Source organism: Pteropus alecto, unplaced genomic scaffold (assembly GCF_000325575.1).
Source record: "Pteropus alecto unplaced genomic scaffold, ASM32557v1 scaffold95, whole genome shotgun sequence".
Lineage (NCBI taxonomy): Eukaryota > Metazoa > Chordata > Mammalia > Chiroptera > Pteropodidae > Pteropus > Pteropus alecto.
In genome coordinates, this window is record NW_006441071.1 from 19,978,139 (window position 1) to 19,991,785 (window position 13,647).

The following is a 13,647-nucleotide window of genomic DNA, read 5'->3' on the forward strand; positions in this document are numbered from 1 at the left end:
ACAACCTATCTCCAATTTTTTTATCAGCAGATGAGATAATAAAAGTAAAGTGATTAAAATAGTGAGTGATATATTCCAAGGGCTCATTTAAAGCTGACAATTCATTTGAATTGGGATTATCCTTCTTCACCTCACCAACTCAACTTTTGAGACAGCAACGGTTTAATTAAAATACATCCACAAACAAACAAACAAACAAACAAAAACTTATAGATACAAACAACAGTATAGTGGTTGCCAGAGGGAAGGGGGAGATGAGGTAGATAAGGGTACAGGTGGTCAAATATATGGTGAAAAAAGGAGATTTGACTTTGGGTGGTGAACATGCAATACAATATGCAGATGATGTACACTTGAACTGTACACTTGAAACCTATATAATTTATTAACCAGTGTCACCCCCATAAACTTAATAAAAAAAGAAATAAAATAAAATACATACATAAATAAATAATCCAAGCAAACTTCTTCATAAAAAGTTAATAGAAGATATCTGTATTATCAAAATAATAATCATAATATTAGCTCTAAATTGTTGAACTCTTCTGTGCCAATATGTTGACATGTCCTTTAGGTGTTGTTTTAATTTCTCAGGAACACTGTAAGTTAGGCAATATTTTCATTTTACACATTAAGAAACCATATTTCAGAGTGGCTAAGTAACCTTCTCATAATTTGCACATTCTTTACATTTTCTTTCCAAAAATTAATCTATTAAAGAGATACCCAGTGATTTTTTAAGAACTCCAGAAGCCCAAATAAATAAATTTTCTGGAATTCTGAAATGTTACTATTAAGGAGATCTCAGATTTGAACCCTATTATTTGGCTTTGTTATCGCCTTTTCAGGGAAGTTTAATTAAGAAAGCACAAATGAAATGTGTAGCAGACATACAATGAAGACAGAATAATGATGGACAGGATTCATTTGAGTTAGCAGAGCTGAAGTTTTCAGGAATTTGTCATGAGGGCGGTATCAAGGTTGTTAAAATCTGAACTAAAGGTCTCTCTTTCAAAATTTTAACTCTATTTCCATGTCTACAGATTGAGAAGATAGACTCCATGAAGGAGAACCAAAACATGTTTTGAAGGTTGCTTCCACCAAGATAAAGGTGGTTCTTTGTAGCTCCTTTGTAAGAACCACACCCATTCAACATGAAACCCTCTGTGGACCCTGACAGCCAGGGAAACAGAGAATGTGCTGATGTCCACATATGTGTGCCAGAGGAATAAACTCCCCAAGTGAGCATCACATAGCATCCTAAAATGGTAATTAACCAAATATAAATAACTGATAAACATGATTTTTATATATAAAATATGTTAAAGTTTTTAAGGTACATTTTATATTAAATTACATTAGGGAGCATATCTTATCAGGGTCTCAACAGGAAATAGATGTCACATTCCAAAGTATTTAACCAAATGATTAATGAAGGGGCTGTTTACAGAGATGCACACAGAACAACAATGGATAGTGAAGCATGCAGAGACTGGCATAAGTGGCATAACCATTACTCAATTAAGAAGAGTCATTATTTCTCACTTATCTTTAAATCTCAGTGTCTACCATATAATTATCATTAGCAGTATCATAATAGCTGATTTAATAAAGGCTTCTCACGTGCTGGCCACCAAAACTCTATACATATCATTTCATATGTACTGTGCCACTTTATGATTTGGGAACTATTGACTATGTTTTACAAAATGGACAGTGAAATTCAGGAGCCCAAAAATCAGTAGAAGTTCACATGGGTAATAAATATGTGCTGAAGCAGGATTAAAAATCATACCTGACTGGCTTAAACTACTATGCTATTTAAGTTATAGTAAGCGAAGGCCCATTTTAAACATCAAGTAAATGATTTCTACTGTTTGCTATTAAATTTTTACTACTCCAAAACCCAGCAGACGAATAGTTTTCCATCTACTCCAGAGAATAGTTAATAATATATAACTGTCTGTCATTTATCCTGATATTTTGCCAGACAGCTCTTGATGTTTTGTCTCTCACCCAGATCACAAACTCCTCAAAGGCAGATCCCTTAGGTTACACAGCTTTATCTCTCTTGGAGGTTGTCATTTTGCAAATATCAGTCCTTGCTTATTTATATGTATATTCTTTCTATGCCTATTTTCATAATTTTCAGCATGGCTACAAGTTTAGTTCTCACAGGGTTTTCATTATAATTAGGTTCTAGAGCAGCAATTTTTGTGTCCCAAATGTATGATGCAATTTATGTTTAGTTTCAAATCTAAATTAATTTTGTTTTCCCACTGCCTCTCCTTTCTTTGCAAATTTTGAAGTCATCCAACATGGGCTTTGCAAAACTACAATAAGAAATTATTTCTATAGAGGACAAAATTGGACCTTTCTGACTCACATCTCTTTTATACTAGCTGTCAAAATCATATGGATTCCCAGAAAATGCTTCTGACCTTGGTGGATAAAAGTTCTTACTGCTTGCTGACCAGTCTGACTGACCTTGAAATCAGTAAGGCAAGTTTGTTCAGGACAGTCTTGCAAACTGCTTAGCAAAGCATCGAAGTTCTTCTATGACTTGGACCAACTTTAATGCAAGTTTGAATATTCCAAATTTTCTTCCTATCACTCTCTCCACCCATGAATCATAGACTCCAACTGCAGAGAATAGTCAAATATGTCATGCCCTTATGAGTGTGCCCATTTTACATTGTGAATTTCCTCTTCCTGGAATGCCTCTCCTTATGTGGGAATCTGAAATAAACAAGGATGCAACTCAAACTATATTTTGCAATAAAGCCTATTGGTTAAGAGTACATGTTCTGGAGGCAACTTGATTTTCCTAGTTCTAGTATGTCTTTGAGTAGCTATCTGACCTTGAGTTTGGCACTTAATCATTCTGAGTATTATTTTCTGTGTCTGCAACACAAGAAAACATAACATCTATTTTAACACAGTTGTGAGGATTAAAATAAGAATATGAAAGTAAAATGCTGAGCACCATACTCTACACAGCAAATGCTCAGCAAGTGGTAGCTACTATAATTATTATCCAGATCAAATATTTTCTCACCTATGAAGCCTTCTTATTCTTCTCCAACTGAGATCACCCACTTTCTTCTTTGCTCTTTCAGTCCATTTTAGTCACCACTATGATGATACTTTTCTCATTGTATTATAATAATTTTTGCCTACATTTCATAATCAGAACATGTGCCTTTAACTTCTTTATATCTTCAGAATGGTTGCTTCACATGTGCTTATTGGGAATTGGAATGAAATAAGTGAATGAATAAATGGATGCTTAAAATACAAAATTCTCTTAAATAAAGATGTTCATTATTTTAAAGTGACCAAGTTTACTTTAAAGTGAGTAATTAAGTATTACTTTAAAGTAAGTAATTTAAGTTTTAGTATACACTTGGTAAGACTTTGTCAACAGAATGCCTTGGTGATATGATCTTTATGATTAATTTAATCGATCACTCATTTCTTCCTGCAGCTGGGAAGTGAAAAGTCTTTTCTTCAAGTCTATATATATAACAATAATGAGAAAACAAACCAGTCCTCAGGATCAATACCCAAAACTATTAGGATATTGTATATTTTGCATTTATTAATTAATTTGTGGCAAACACAGCAGTCTCCATGGCCAGCTTCATCTGCATACAGCAGTATAATCATTTTTTCTTTTATAGTAAAGATTTTTTATGAGTCATAAGTCTTCTCCAGAGGGTGTGGTTATCATCTGATAATCACACCCTTGGGAGATTAAAAACACTTATCTTTGGATCATGACTTGCAATGCCCCAGGGGTGTGATTATCTCAGGAAGCTTACACTCTCTGTCATGCCTAATTGCTTAATTATTATAGCAGTGAGTTCACACCACCATACAGGAGCTACAGTTGTGTCAGCATTTCCTCTATAAATTCTTTTTCCAAGAGTCTATAACTCAACTATTAAAAAAAAAAAAAAATCTATGTTCCGTTGAAGTACTGCACTAAAGGTCTTATTGAAAGAAACGTATTTCAACAGATTATTTTTATCTCGAAAACTGGGTCCCTGTCCCCCTAGTGAGTTAACCAAAGAAATAAATGTTAATTAAATGTCTTTAAATCATATATTTTTCTGGGCAGCTGGGAGAATAATACACATTCTAAAGACATAAATATGATTTCAGCTATCTAAACAGCAAGACTGGCTCAGGTAATTTCCAGTTTCCTTGGAAATACTCTTATACTTTTTAATACCATTCATAAAATATTTTTCACCTTTGTAAGTAGAACAAGCTAAAACATATTTGGAAAATGTCATAGATATGTAAATTTTAAACTTCAGCTAAATACTTTCTTAGGTCAGTATACTGTTAGCTTTCTAGAGAGGATTGAGTAAAGGGCAATTAGAAAGTAGGAAACAAAGAAATATGGCTAAAACACTGCATAGTTGCTTATAATAAGACTTCTAAGTCTTATCAATGTCTCAAAGGTGACAAATATATCAAAATCTAGAAGAGGCTGACTCACATAGATCAAATTCACAAGAGATCAAAGATTATAAGATAGTCTCCTAATTTATTAATATACAAAATGTATATTAAATCTAGTAGCTGTAATTCATCTGAAGTAACACCTTTCCAATAACAGCATTCCTGAGATGCTAGTAAAAATGTTCCCTGTAAGTACTGAATTGGATCAAAGGAGAGTGCTAAGTATTTCATGCAGAATGTGCTGAGGGCTAAATGCTTTTGTTCCTTGCATTAGAGGATATGTTACTGACAGTTACTGGACCTTTGAATGCAGGATTTTTTCTTGGGACAGTAGTCCAGAATTTGACCTTCAATTTTCTATGTCCCAGGCCAGTATGTGTCAGAAAGTATGTTAGGAAAATTTATGTCTTGGACTGAAAAAAAATTAGAAAGAAAAAAGTTATTAGGAATTCCTAAATTTGTACATTCATTCTTTCATTCTACTTGGTAAAGTTCTTTAGTTTAGTTTAGCTTAGCTTAGTTTAGTTTAGTTTAGTTTAGTTTAGTTTAGTTTAGTTTAGTTTAGTTTAGTTTAGTTTAGTTTTGTTTTCCCCAAGAGATGCTGCAATTTCTCCATTAAATGTCACAGGGTTGATGAACGAACACCTGACACTCCTGGGGAAACTACCTTTGCCAGGGCATGACTTTTGATATCAGTCCTGTCTTAAACTATTTGTTCTTTAATAAACAAAAACAAAAACTAAAAAATACTCAAAAGAATTTAGAATGAGATGTAAATGTTATATTTTCTAAAAATAAATAAAAACAAAAGTGTCTCCAGATAATGAAAATGTATGCCAATGTCCCCCCTCACGAAATAAAAGTGATTCTCCTTAGTCATGATTAGGACATCTTTCATTGTTAGATAAGAGATCAATAAATGCAAATGCATTTCCCAATTTTTCTTAAAAATTTGAAATATTGAGTAATATCTTACTTTCCTAGAATATAGGCATATACTCCAAATGTTGTATTTTTAATAATCTGTATGAGAGAACTAAGTAATCTATTAGAAAAATAGGAGAAAAAAATAGATAAAAATCAGAACAGAAACTAAAAATATTTATCTTTTTCATCATTGCACACATAGATTTTACTGTAACTTTCACATGGAAAGTTTATAATCATTTTACAGACACATGTTTTAGAGTACCCACTATATAGTTACCAATAATGAGGTAACAATAGATGAAAACATTGGTGTTTTGTAAATTTTGAGATCGAGATGGTTCATTAAAAGAAAGAGTAATAGTTGCTAAATAGAATGATTTAATATAGGAGCCACTATATTAAATATAGGAGCCACTATGTATATTATATTCTGTTAATGTTTTACCTTACACGTTATTAAAATGAAAAGGAAAAAAGACAGATTCATAGATATTTGAAGATGATTTGGAGATGGACAAATGAGGAAAATGAGGTTCTGAGAAGAAAAATGCATTGCAACGCATTCATTACATAACTATTTTGGAACAAAAAAAAAATTATGACTTTCTATCTTGTTCAGCATTCTTAATTATACATAAAAACATCAAGAGTGTTAATAACAGGCATTTGTTAGGTTAAAAAGATAAAGATAGGTTAGTAACTACTAATCTGGAAAGTTATTAGCAGGGCAAGAGCTTACCTAACAATATATGGATGAACATTATATATAAAGATGCCAATTTTTTAAATATGAGGAATAATATTCATAATTCACTATAGGTGCTTTTTTTTTTTAGAGCTCATTCAGAGAACACAAATTAAGAACCTCAACTACACAGAGAAGACATATAGTAGATAATTATTTCTGATGACTAATGTAGGTAAAATGCCTATCAACATTGCTGAAGGAAAACAGTACTTATTTGACAAATATATATAGCTATTCAACTGCCACCATAAACATGATATTGAACATCTTTATTGTCCTTTGAAGTTTCTTCCTTCTTCTATGCAGGCAATTCCCAAACAACATTGGCTCCAGACAACCCAAGACATACTTGATGTCATTGTAAATTAATTTGGTATTAACTAAAGTTTCATATAAATGGATTCATACAATATGCACTCTTTTCTGCCAGCTTCTTTTGCTCAACATAATGTGTGTGAGATTCATTATGCTGTTGTATATAATGGTAGTTTGCATTTTCTTTTTGCTGATAGTGTCAAAAATATGGATGTACTATTGATAATTGTATTACTTTCAATTTTGACTAGAAAAAACAGAGCCACTCTGAACATTTGTGTATAAGTCTTTGTGTGGACATATATTTTCATTTTTCTTGGGTAAAGATTCAGGATCACAATTGTTAGGTCATGTGATAAGTATAGGAGATACTGTCAAAATGTTTTCCATAAAGGATGTGCCATTTTACATTCCCACCAGCGATATATGATGATTCCAGTTATTTCACATCTATGACAATACTCATTGTCAGTCTGTAAAATTCTAATGGCCCAAATTAAAAGTGAAGTGGATATATACTGTATCTTACTGTGGTTTAACTTTTTGTATTTCCTTGATGATTAATGATGTTGAACATCTTTTCATGTGCTTAGTGGCCATTTATATATTATTTTATATGAAGTATCTGTTCATATATTTCACCCATTTTTAAAATTGGATTATATGTCTTATTCTTGAGATTTTAGAGGTCTTTATATATATTGGAAAACAATTCTTGGAAAATATCTATATCTGTATATCTATATATCTATACCTAACGTGTGTGTGTGTGTGTGTGTGTGTGTGTGTGTGTGTGTGTGTGTGCGCGCCTTTTTGGGACTTGTCTATTGATATTGCTAATAGTAAATTTTTAGGAGCATTTTTCATTTTATTTTTCTGATTGATAAAATCAATTAAGTATTACAATTTTCTCCTTTATTTTACATACTTTTTGTGCCCTTCCAAGAAATTTTAGCCTAACAAGATCAGACAGATTTCTCCCCTTTTCTGAGTGTGTGTGTGGGTGGTGTAAGATGAGCTGAGGTTCATTTTCTTCCTTATGCATATCTAATTGCTTCAGCTCAATTTGTTGAAAAGGCAATCTTTTGTCCATTGAATTACCTTGGCCTCTTTGTTAAAAGTCAATTAACAAAATGTACATAAATCTATATGTGAATTCTATTTTCTGTCACTGTTTTGTATGTCTGACTTTTGCAAATATTACACTTTTTAGTATACCCTAGCTTTACAATAAATCACAAATTCAGGTAGTTTGTTCTCAGACTATTTTCTTTTTCTCCCTTTCTTTCTTTCTTTCCTTCCTTCCTTCCTTCCTTCCTTCCTTCCTTCCTTCCTTCCTTCCTTCCTTCCTTCCTTCCTTCCTTCCTTCCTTCCATTTTTTTTTAATTTTTTCATTGAGAAAACCCTTAGTTGACCTCATAGATTGCAAGGAACTCATCAGCTTACAAACCCTTATTTTTTATGTTTTACACATACAGTTCCTGGTCTTCCAAGGTGGTCTCCCATTCAAGTACTAACCAGGCCCGACCCTGCTTAGCTTCCGAGATCAGACAGGATCGGGCTTGTTCAGGGTGGCATGGCCGTAGACATTCTTGGACTATTTTCATTTTCAAAATTGTTTAAATTTCCATATGAATTTAACCAAGGAGTTGAAAGATTTGTACACCGAAAACTGCAAGACTTTAATGAAAGAAACTGAAGAAGAAACAAATGGAAAGACATTCTGTGTTTATGGATCGAAAGAATTAATACTGTTGAAATGTTCATACTACCAAAAGCTAATTATAGAGTCAATGTAATTCCTATTAAAATTACAGTGGCAATTTTCACAAAAATAGAAAAAACAATCCTAAAATTTGTATGGAATCACATAAGACCCTGAATAGCCAAAGAAATCCTTAGAAAGAAAAACAAAGCTGGAGTCTTTAGACTTCCTAATTTCAAACTATATTACAAAGCTAAAGTAATCAAAACAGTATGATGCTGGCATAAGAATAGATATATAGACCAATGGAACAGAATAGAGAACCCAGAAATAAATTTTCACAACTAATATTTGACAAGGGAGTCAAAAATACTCAATGGGGAAAGGATAGTGTCTTCAAAAAATGATGCTGGTAAAATTGGATAACCACATGCAGAATGAAATTGGACCCCTATCTTAACACCACTCACAAAAATTAACTTGGAATAAATTAAAGACTAAACATAAGACTGAATTCATAAAAATAGGAAAAAACATAGGAAAAAAGTTTAATGATTTTTTGGATATGACACCAAAGGCAAATACAACAAAAGTAAAAATCAACAAGTGGGAACATATCAAACTAAAAAACTTATGTCTGCTTAGCAAAAGAAATAATCAAAAACATGAAAAGGCTACCTAGTAAATTGGAGAAAATATTTCTAAATTGTATATCTGATAAGGGATTTTATATATACGTGTGCATGTATACATATACATACACACGCACACATATATATAAATACACACACATATTTATACATAAGCACTCATATAACTCGATAGCCGATAAGAACAAAATCTAATTAAAGAATGAGCAAAGGAACTGAATTGGCATTTGTTCCAAAGAAGACATACAGATGGTCAATGGGTACATGAAAAAGTGCTCAACATCACGAACCATCAGAGAAATGCAAATCAAAACCACAGTGAGATATCACCTCACACCTGTTAGAATGGTTATCATCAAAAAGATGATATTACAAGTATTGGTGAGGATGTGGAGAAAAGAGAATTCTTGTGCATTGGTGGTGGGTAGAGAAATTGGTGTAGCCACTATAGAAAACAATATGGCAGTTAAAAATGAAACTGCGATATGATCCAGCATCTGGATATATATATCCCACATCTGGATATATATCTTATGGAAATGAAATAAAGATCTTAAAGAGTTATCTGCACTCCCATTTTCATTGTAGCATTATTCACAATAACCAAGATATATAAAAACCTAAGTGTCTATCAATGGACTAATGGATAAAGATGTCATATATACACATTTCAGCCATGAGAAAGAAAAGAATTCCTGCCATTTGCAATGATATGAATGGACCTAGAGGGCATTAGGCTAAATTAAATAAGCCAGACAAAGAAAGACAAATACTGTATGATATCACTTATATGGGAAATCTTTAAAAGCTGAACTCATAGAAACAGAGTAGAATGGTGATTACCAGAGGTTGGGGGTGGGAAAAATGGGGAGATGTTGGTAAAAGGGTACAAACTTTCACTTATAAAATGAATAAGTTTGGGGAATCTAATGTACAGCATGATGATTATAGTTAATAATTGTATTATATACTTGAAATTTGTTAAGAGAGTATATCTTAAATGTCCTCACCACAAAAAAGAAGATAATTATGTAATGTGATGGAGATGGCAGGTAATACTATTGTGGCAATCATTTTGTAATATATAAGTGTAGCAAATCAATAGGTTATGCATTTTAAGCTTACACAATGTTATAGATCAATTATAACTCAATGAAGCTAGAGAGAATGAATTTAGTATGAATTTTAGAATCAGCTTATGACTTTCTAAAAGAAAAACTCCTGTTGGAAATTTGATTGGAATTTCATTGACTCTATAGACAAATATGAATAGAATTGACATCTTAATATTATTGAGTCTTACAAATCACCAGTGTAGCTGGTCTTCATTTTTCTTTTGTTTGGAACTTTTTGAATGCCAATTTACATATTTGTTATATGTTTGTTTAGATTTTCTATTTCATCCTGAGTCAGTTCAGATAATTTGTGTGTCACTAGGAAATTACTTATTTCACCCATGTCATCTAATTTGTTGGTGTACAGTTTTTCCTAGTTTTATATTCCTCGTATTTCTGTATGGTTTATTAATGTCATCACTTTCACTTCTTTAGTAAGTTGAGTGTTCTGTTTTCTTGGTCAGTCTAAAGAAAAGTTTGTAAATTTTGTTGATCTTTTCAAATAGTCAACCTTTAGTTTTGTTGATTTTCTATATTGTGAAATATTTAGCTAGACTGAGATAAAAAGAGAGAAGACTCAAATAAATAAAATCAGACATCAGAAGAAATAAAATTAGAAAAGAAAGACATATAATCAGAACCTATGCTGCAGAATCTATTTTTTTTTTACCAGTACTATCATGTTTTGATTACTGTAATTTTATAATATATTTTGAAATCAGAAACTGAGATGCCTCCAGCTTTGTTCCTTCTCAGAATTGATTTGACCACTTATGGTCTTTTGTAGTTCCATAAAAATTGTAGAATTTTTTTCTATTTCTGTAAAAAATGACATTAGGATGTTGATAGGCATTACATTGAATCTGGAAACCATTTTGGGTACTATGAATACTGTAATAATACTGTCTTCTAATCCATGAACACGGGATATCTTTCCATGTGTTTGTATCTTTCATTTTTTTCATCAGTGTTTTGCAGTTTTCAGTACACAAATATCTTGCCTCATTAGTTAAGTTTACTCATAAGTACTTTATTCTTTTTGGTGCTATTATACATGAGATTGTTTTCCTATTTCTTTTTCAAGTATTTTATTGTTAGTGTATAGAAACACAACTGATTATTATATGTTTATTTTATATGTTGACTTTGAATCTTGCAACTTTCACTGTAATTTTTATTAGATTCCAAAAAATTGATCTTGTCAATTTTTGCCAGCTTAATGGTTGCTTCAGTGGAAGAAATGCTTCTTGGAGCACTCTGCTCCACTATTTGATGATAACATCCCTTCAAAACCATAAATTTTTGTGTACTTTCTTTTTTATTCAATTCAAAATATTTTCTAATTTCCTAATAATTGCTTGTTTGACCCATGTTTATTTAGAATTGTGCTGTTTATATTTCAAATATTAAATATTTTTCTAGATATTTTTCAATTACTCATACCTAATTTAATTGTTTCAGTCAAAGAAAATAATCCATATGAGCCATTAAAAAAATTATTGAGACCTGTTTTATGGTCCTGAATTTGTTTTATCTCAATGACTATTTCCTGTTCACTTGGGTATTCTACTGTTGTTGGGCATTGTGTTCAATGAATGCCAATTAGTTTAAGTAGGTTGAATGGATTTTTAGGTCTATTTACCTTCAGTTTTTCTGTTTGTTCCATTAATTATTGAGAAATGAGTGTTGAATTCTCAAAGTATAATTGTGAATATGTCTGTTTCTTTTTTCAGTATGTTTTTGCTTCATGTATTCTGAAGCTCTCTAATCAGACGGAGACACCTTTAGGATTGCTATGTCTTCTTTATAAATTGATTCTTTTATCATTAAGAATTTTCCATTTTTCTCTCTGGAAAGTATTTTGTTTCTTTATATTGTCTACTGACTAGTGTTTGCATGATATAGCCTTTTCCATATGTTTGCTTTTAATATAATCTATATTATTATCTGTGTCCTTATACTTAAAGTTTATTTTTGCCCAGTACATTTAGGTCTTTTATTTAAAGAAGATGTTAAATAGTTTAGTTTAAATGCAATTATTGAAATGTTTGAGTTTAAGCCTACTATTTTGCTAGCTGTTTTCTATTTTTCCCATCTGTTTTTTCTTTCCATTTTAACTGCCTTCTTTTGGATTAATTGAGTAATTTATAGGATGCTTTCTTATTTCTATTATTGACTTTGGTATAGGCAGCAAGATACTTGTAAATAATTTTGACTCTTTCTAGTAAAACTGCTAAAAAGATAGGTAACAAAAACGAAAGATTTGAACAGAAATATTCCAAGGACAATGTCTATTGGTCAATAAACACATGAAAAGATGCACAGCATCATTAGTGATCACAGAAGTGTAAATTAAAACATAGTATGATAGCATTAACATCCATAAGATAAACCAAAAAAATAACAATGTTGATTAATAAAATTTAATAGATATGTAGCAATCATGAACACTCAGCATAAATTTTTAATAAGTACATGTGATTTACAAAATGTAATCATGTTTCTACATTGCAAAATGAAATTTAAATCATTAAAAAGATATTTGAAAGGCCAAATTTTCTGTTAATTTTCCAATGAAATAGAAAAGAATAACTGTAAGTTGACCAAATTATTAACCACTTGAAAATTAAATACACAGCAGGAGAGCCTTGTATCTAAGGTAATAATTATAACAACAATAATAAATAATTTATGCCTATTAACTCAGTTATTGTAACGATAACCCTAGAGGTAGACACTATAATTATTCCCTGGAAACTGAGGTAACAGGTGTATTAAATGATCTACTTGATGTTTTTTCCTTAGTCCTCAGTATCTGATGGCTTCTCTGGAGTTAACACAGCAGATTAGTTCACCTCGATCTCAGTCCCCCATACTTTCATTTAGGTAGATTCATTTTGATGATATTAATGGTATCATCAAATGCTGCAGTGTCATCTTTTACATTTTCTTTACCTCTTTTCTGATTTCTTTCAGTCTAAACCTATATTACTTATATTAAGCATTTTCTCAAACATTCTATTTCAGGGCTGCTCCTTTTCTTCTTTATGGAACTAATAAAATTTGTATTTTTAATTTTGGGGGGTATATTTTCTGTGACTCTAAAAAATTTTGGGTGGAAGAATAGGGATCTGAATATGCTCCTTCTTCCATCCTGCATCCTAAGGCAGAAAACCGTAGAAGCATTTTAAACACAGATGTATGGAGTACTAATGATCAAGAATACTATTTAGGTTTTTGTTTTTGTTTTGCTTTGTTAAAGACAGAGTCATAGCAATTTTTAACTATGTACTTTGGAAATGGTTGTAACTATAATTGACAGATTTTTCTTCTTAATTATAGACTGAGACCAAAAATTCCACAATTTTCCTTGGCGTCTATTTTAATCTCCACCTTATCCAAAGCAGGTTTAAAAATAACTTATCAGAAACCTATATTCACATTTGTCAAATGAGATATAATTTATGAGACCTCAGGTGTGAAAATACCTATATAGGACAAAATAGCCAATAACTACTTAGTTTTTAAGAAAGGCCACATCATAGGCTAAAAAACAGTTCGTTTCAACCTCTGGCAGTTTTTTTGTTTGTTTCTTTGTTTATTTATCATCTAATCTTTTAATCTTTATACATCCTTTTTTAGTTCATGGTTCATTCCTAAATTAATTAATAGAATTTGTTATCTTTCAGACATTCTTGGGTTCTTTTAAAA

The 13,647-nt window shown here is 31.3% G+C and overlaps 1 pseudogene; it reads right to left on the reverse strand.

Annotated features, from left to right (window-relative positions):
• Positions 1 to 7,935: 7,935 nt before the first annotated feature.
• Positions 7,936 to 8,054, reverse strand: LOC112485022 (annotated as a pseudogene).
• Positions 8,055 to 13,647: the final 5,593 nt, after the last annotated feature.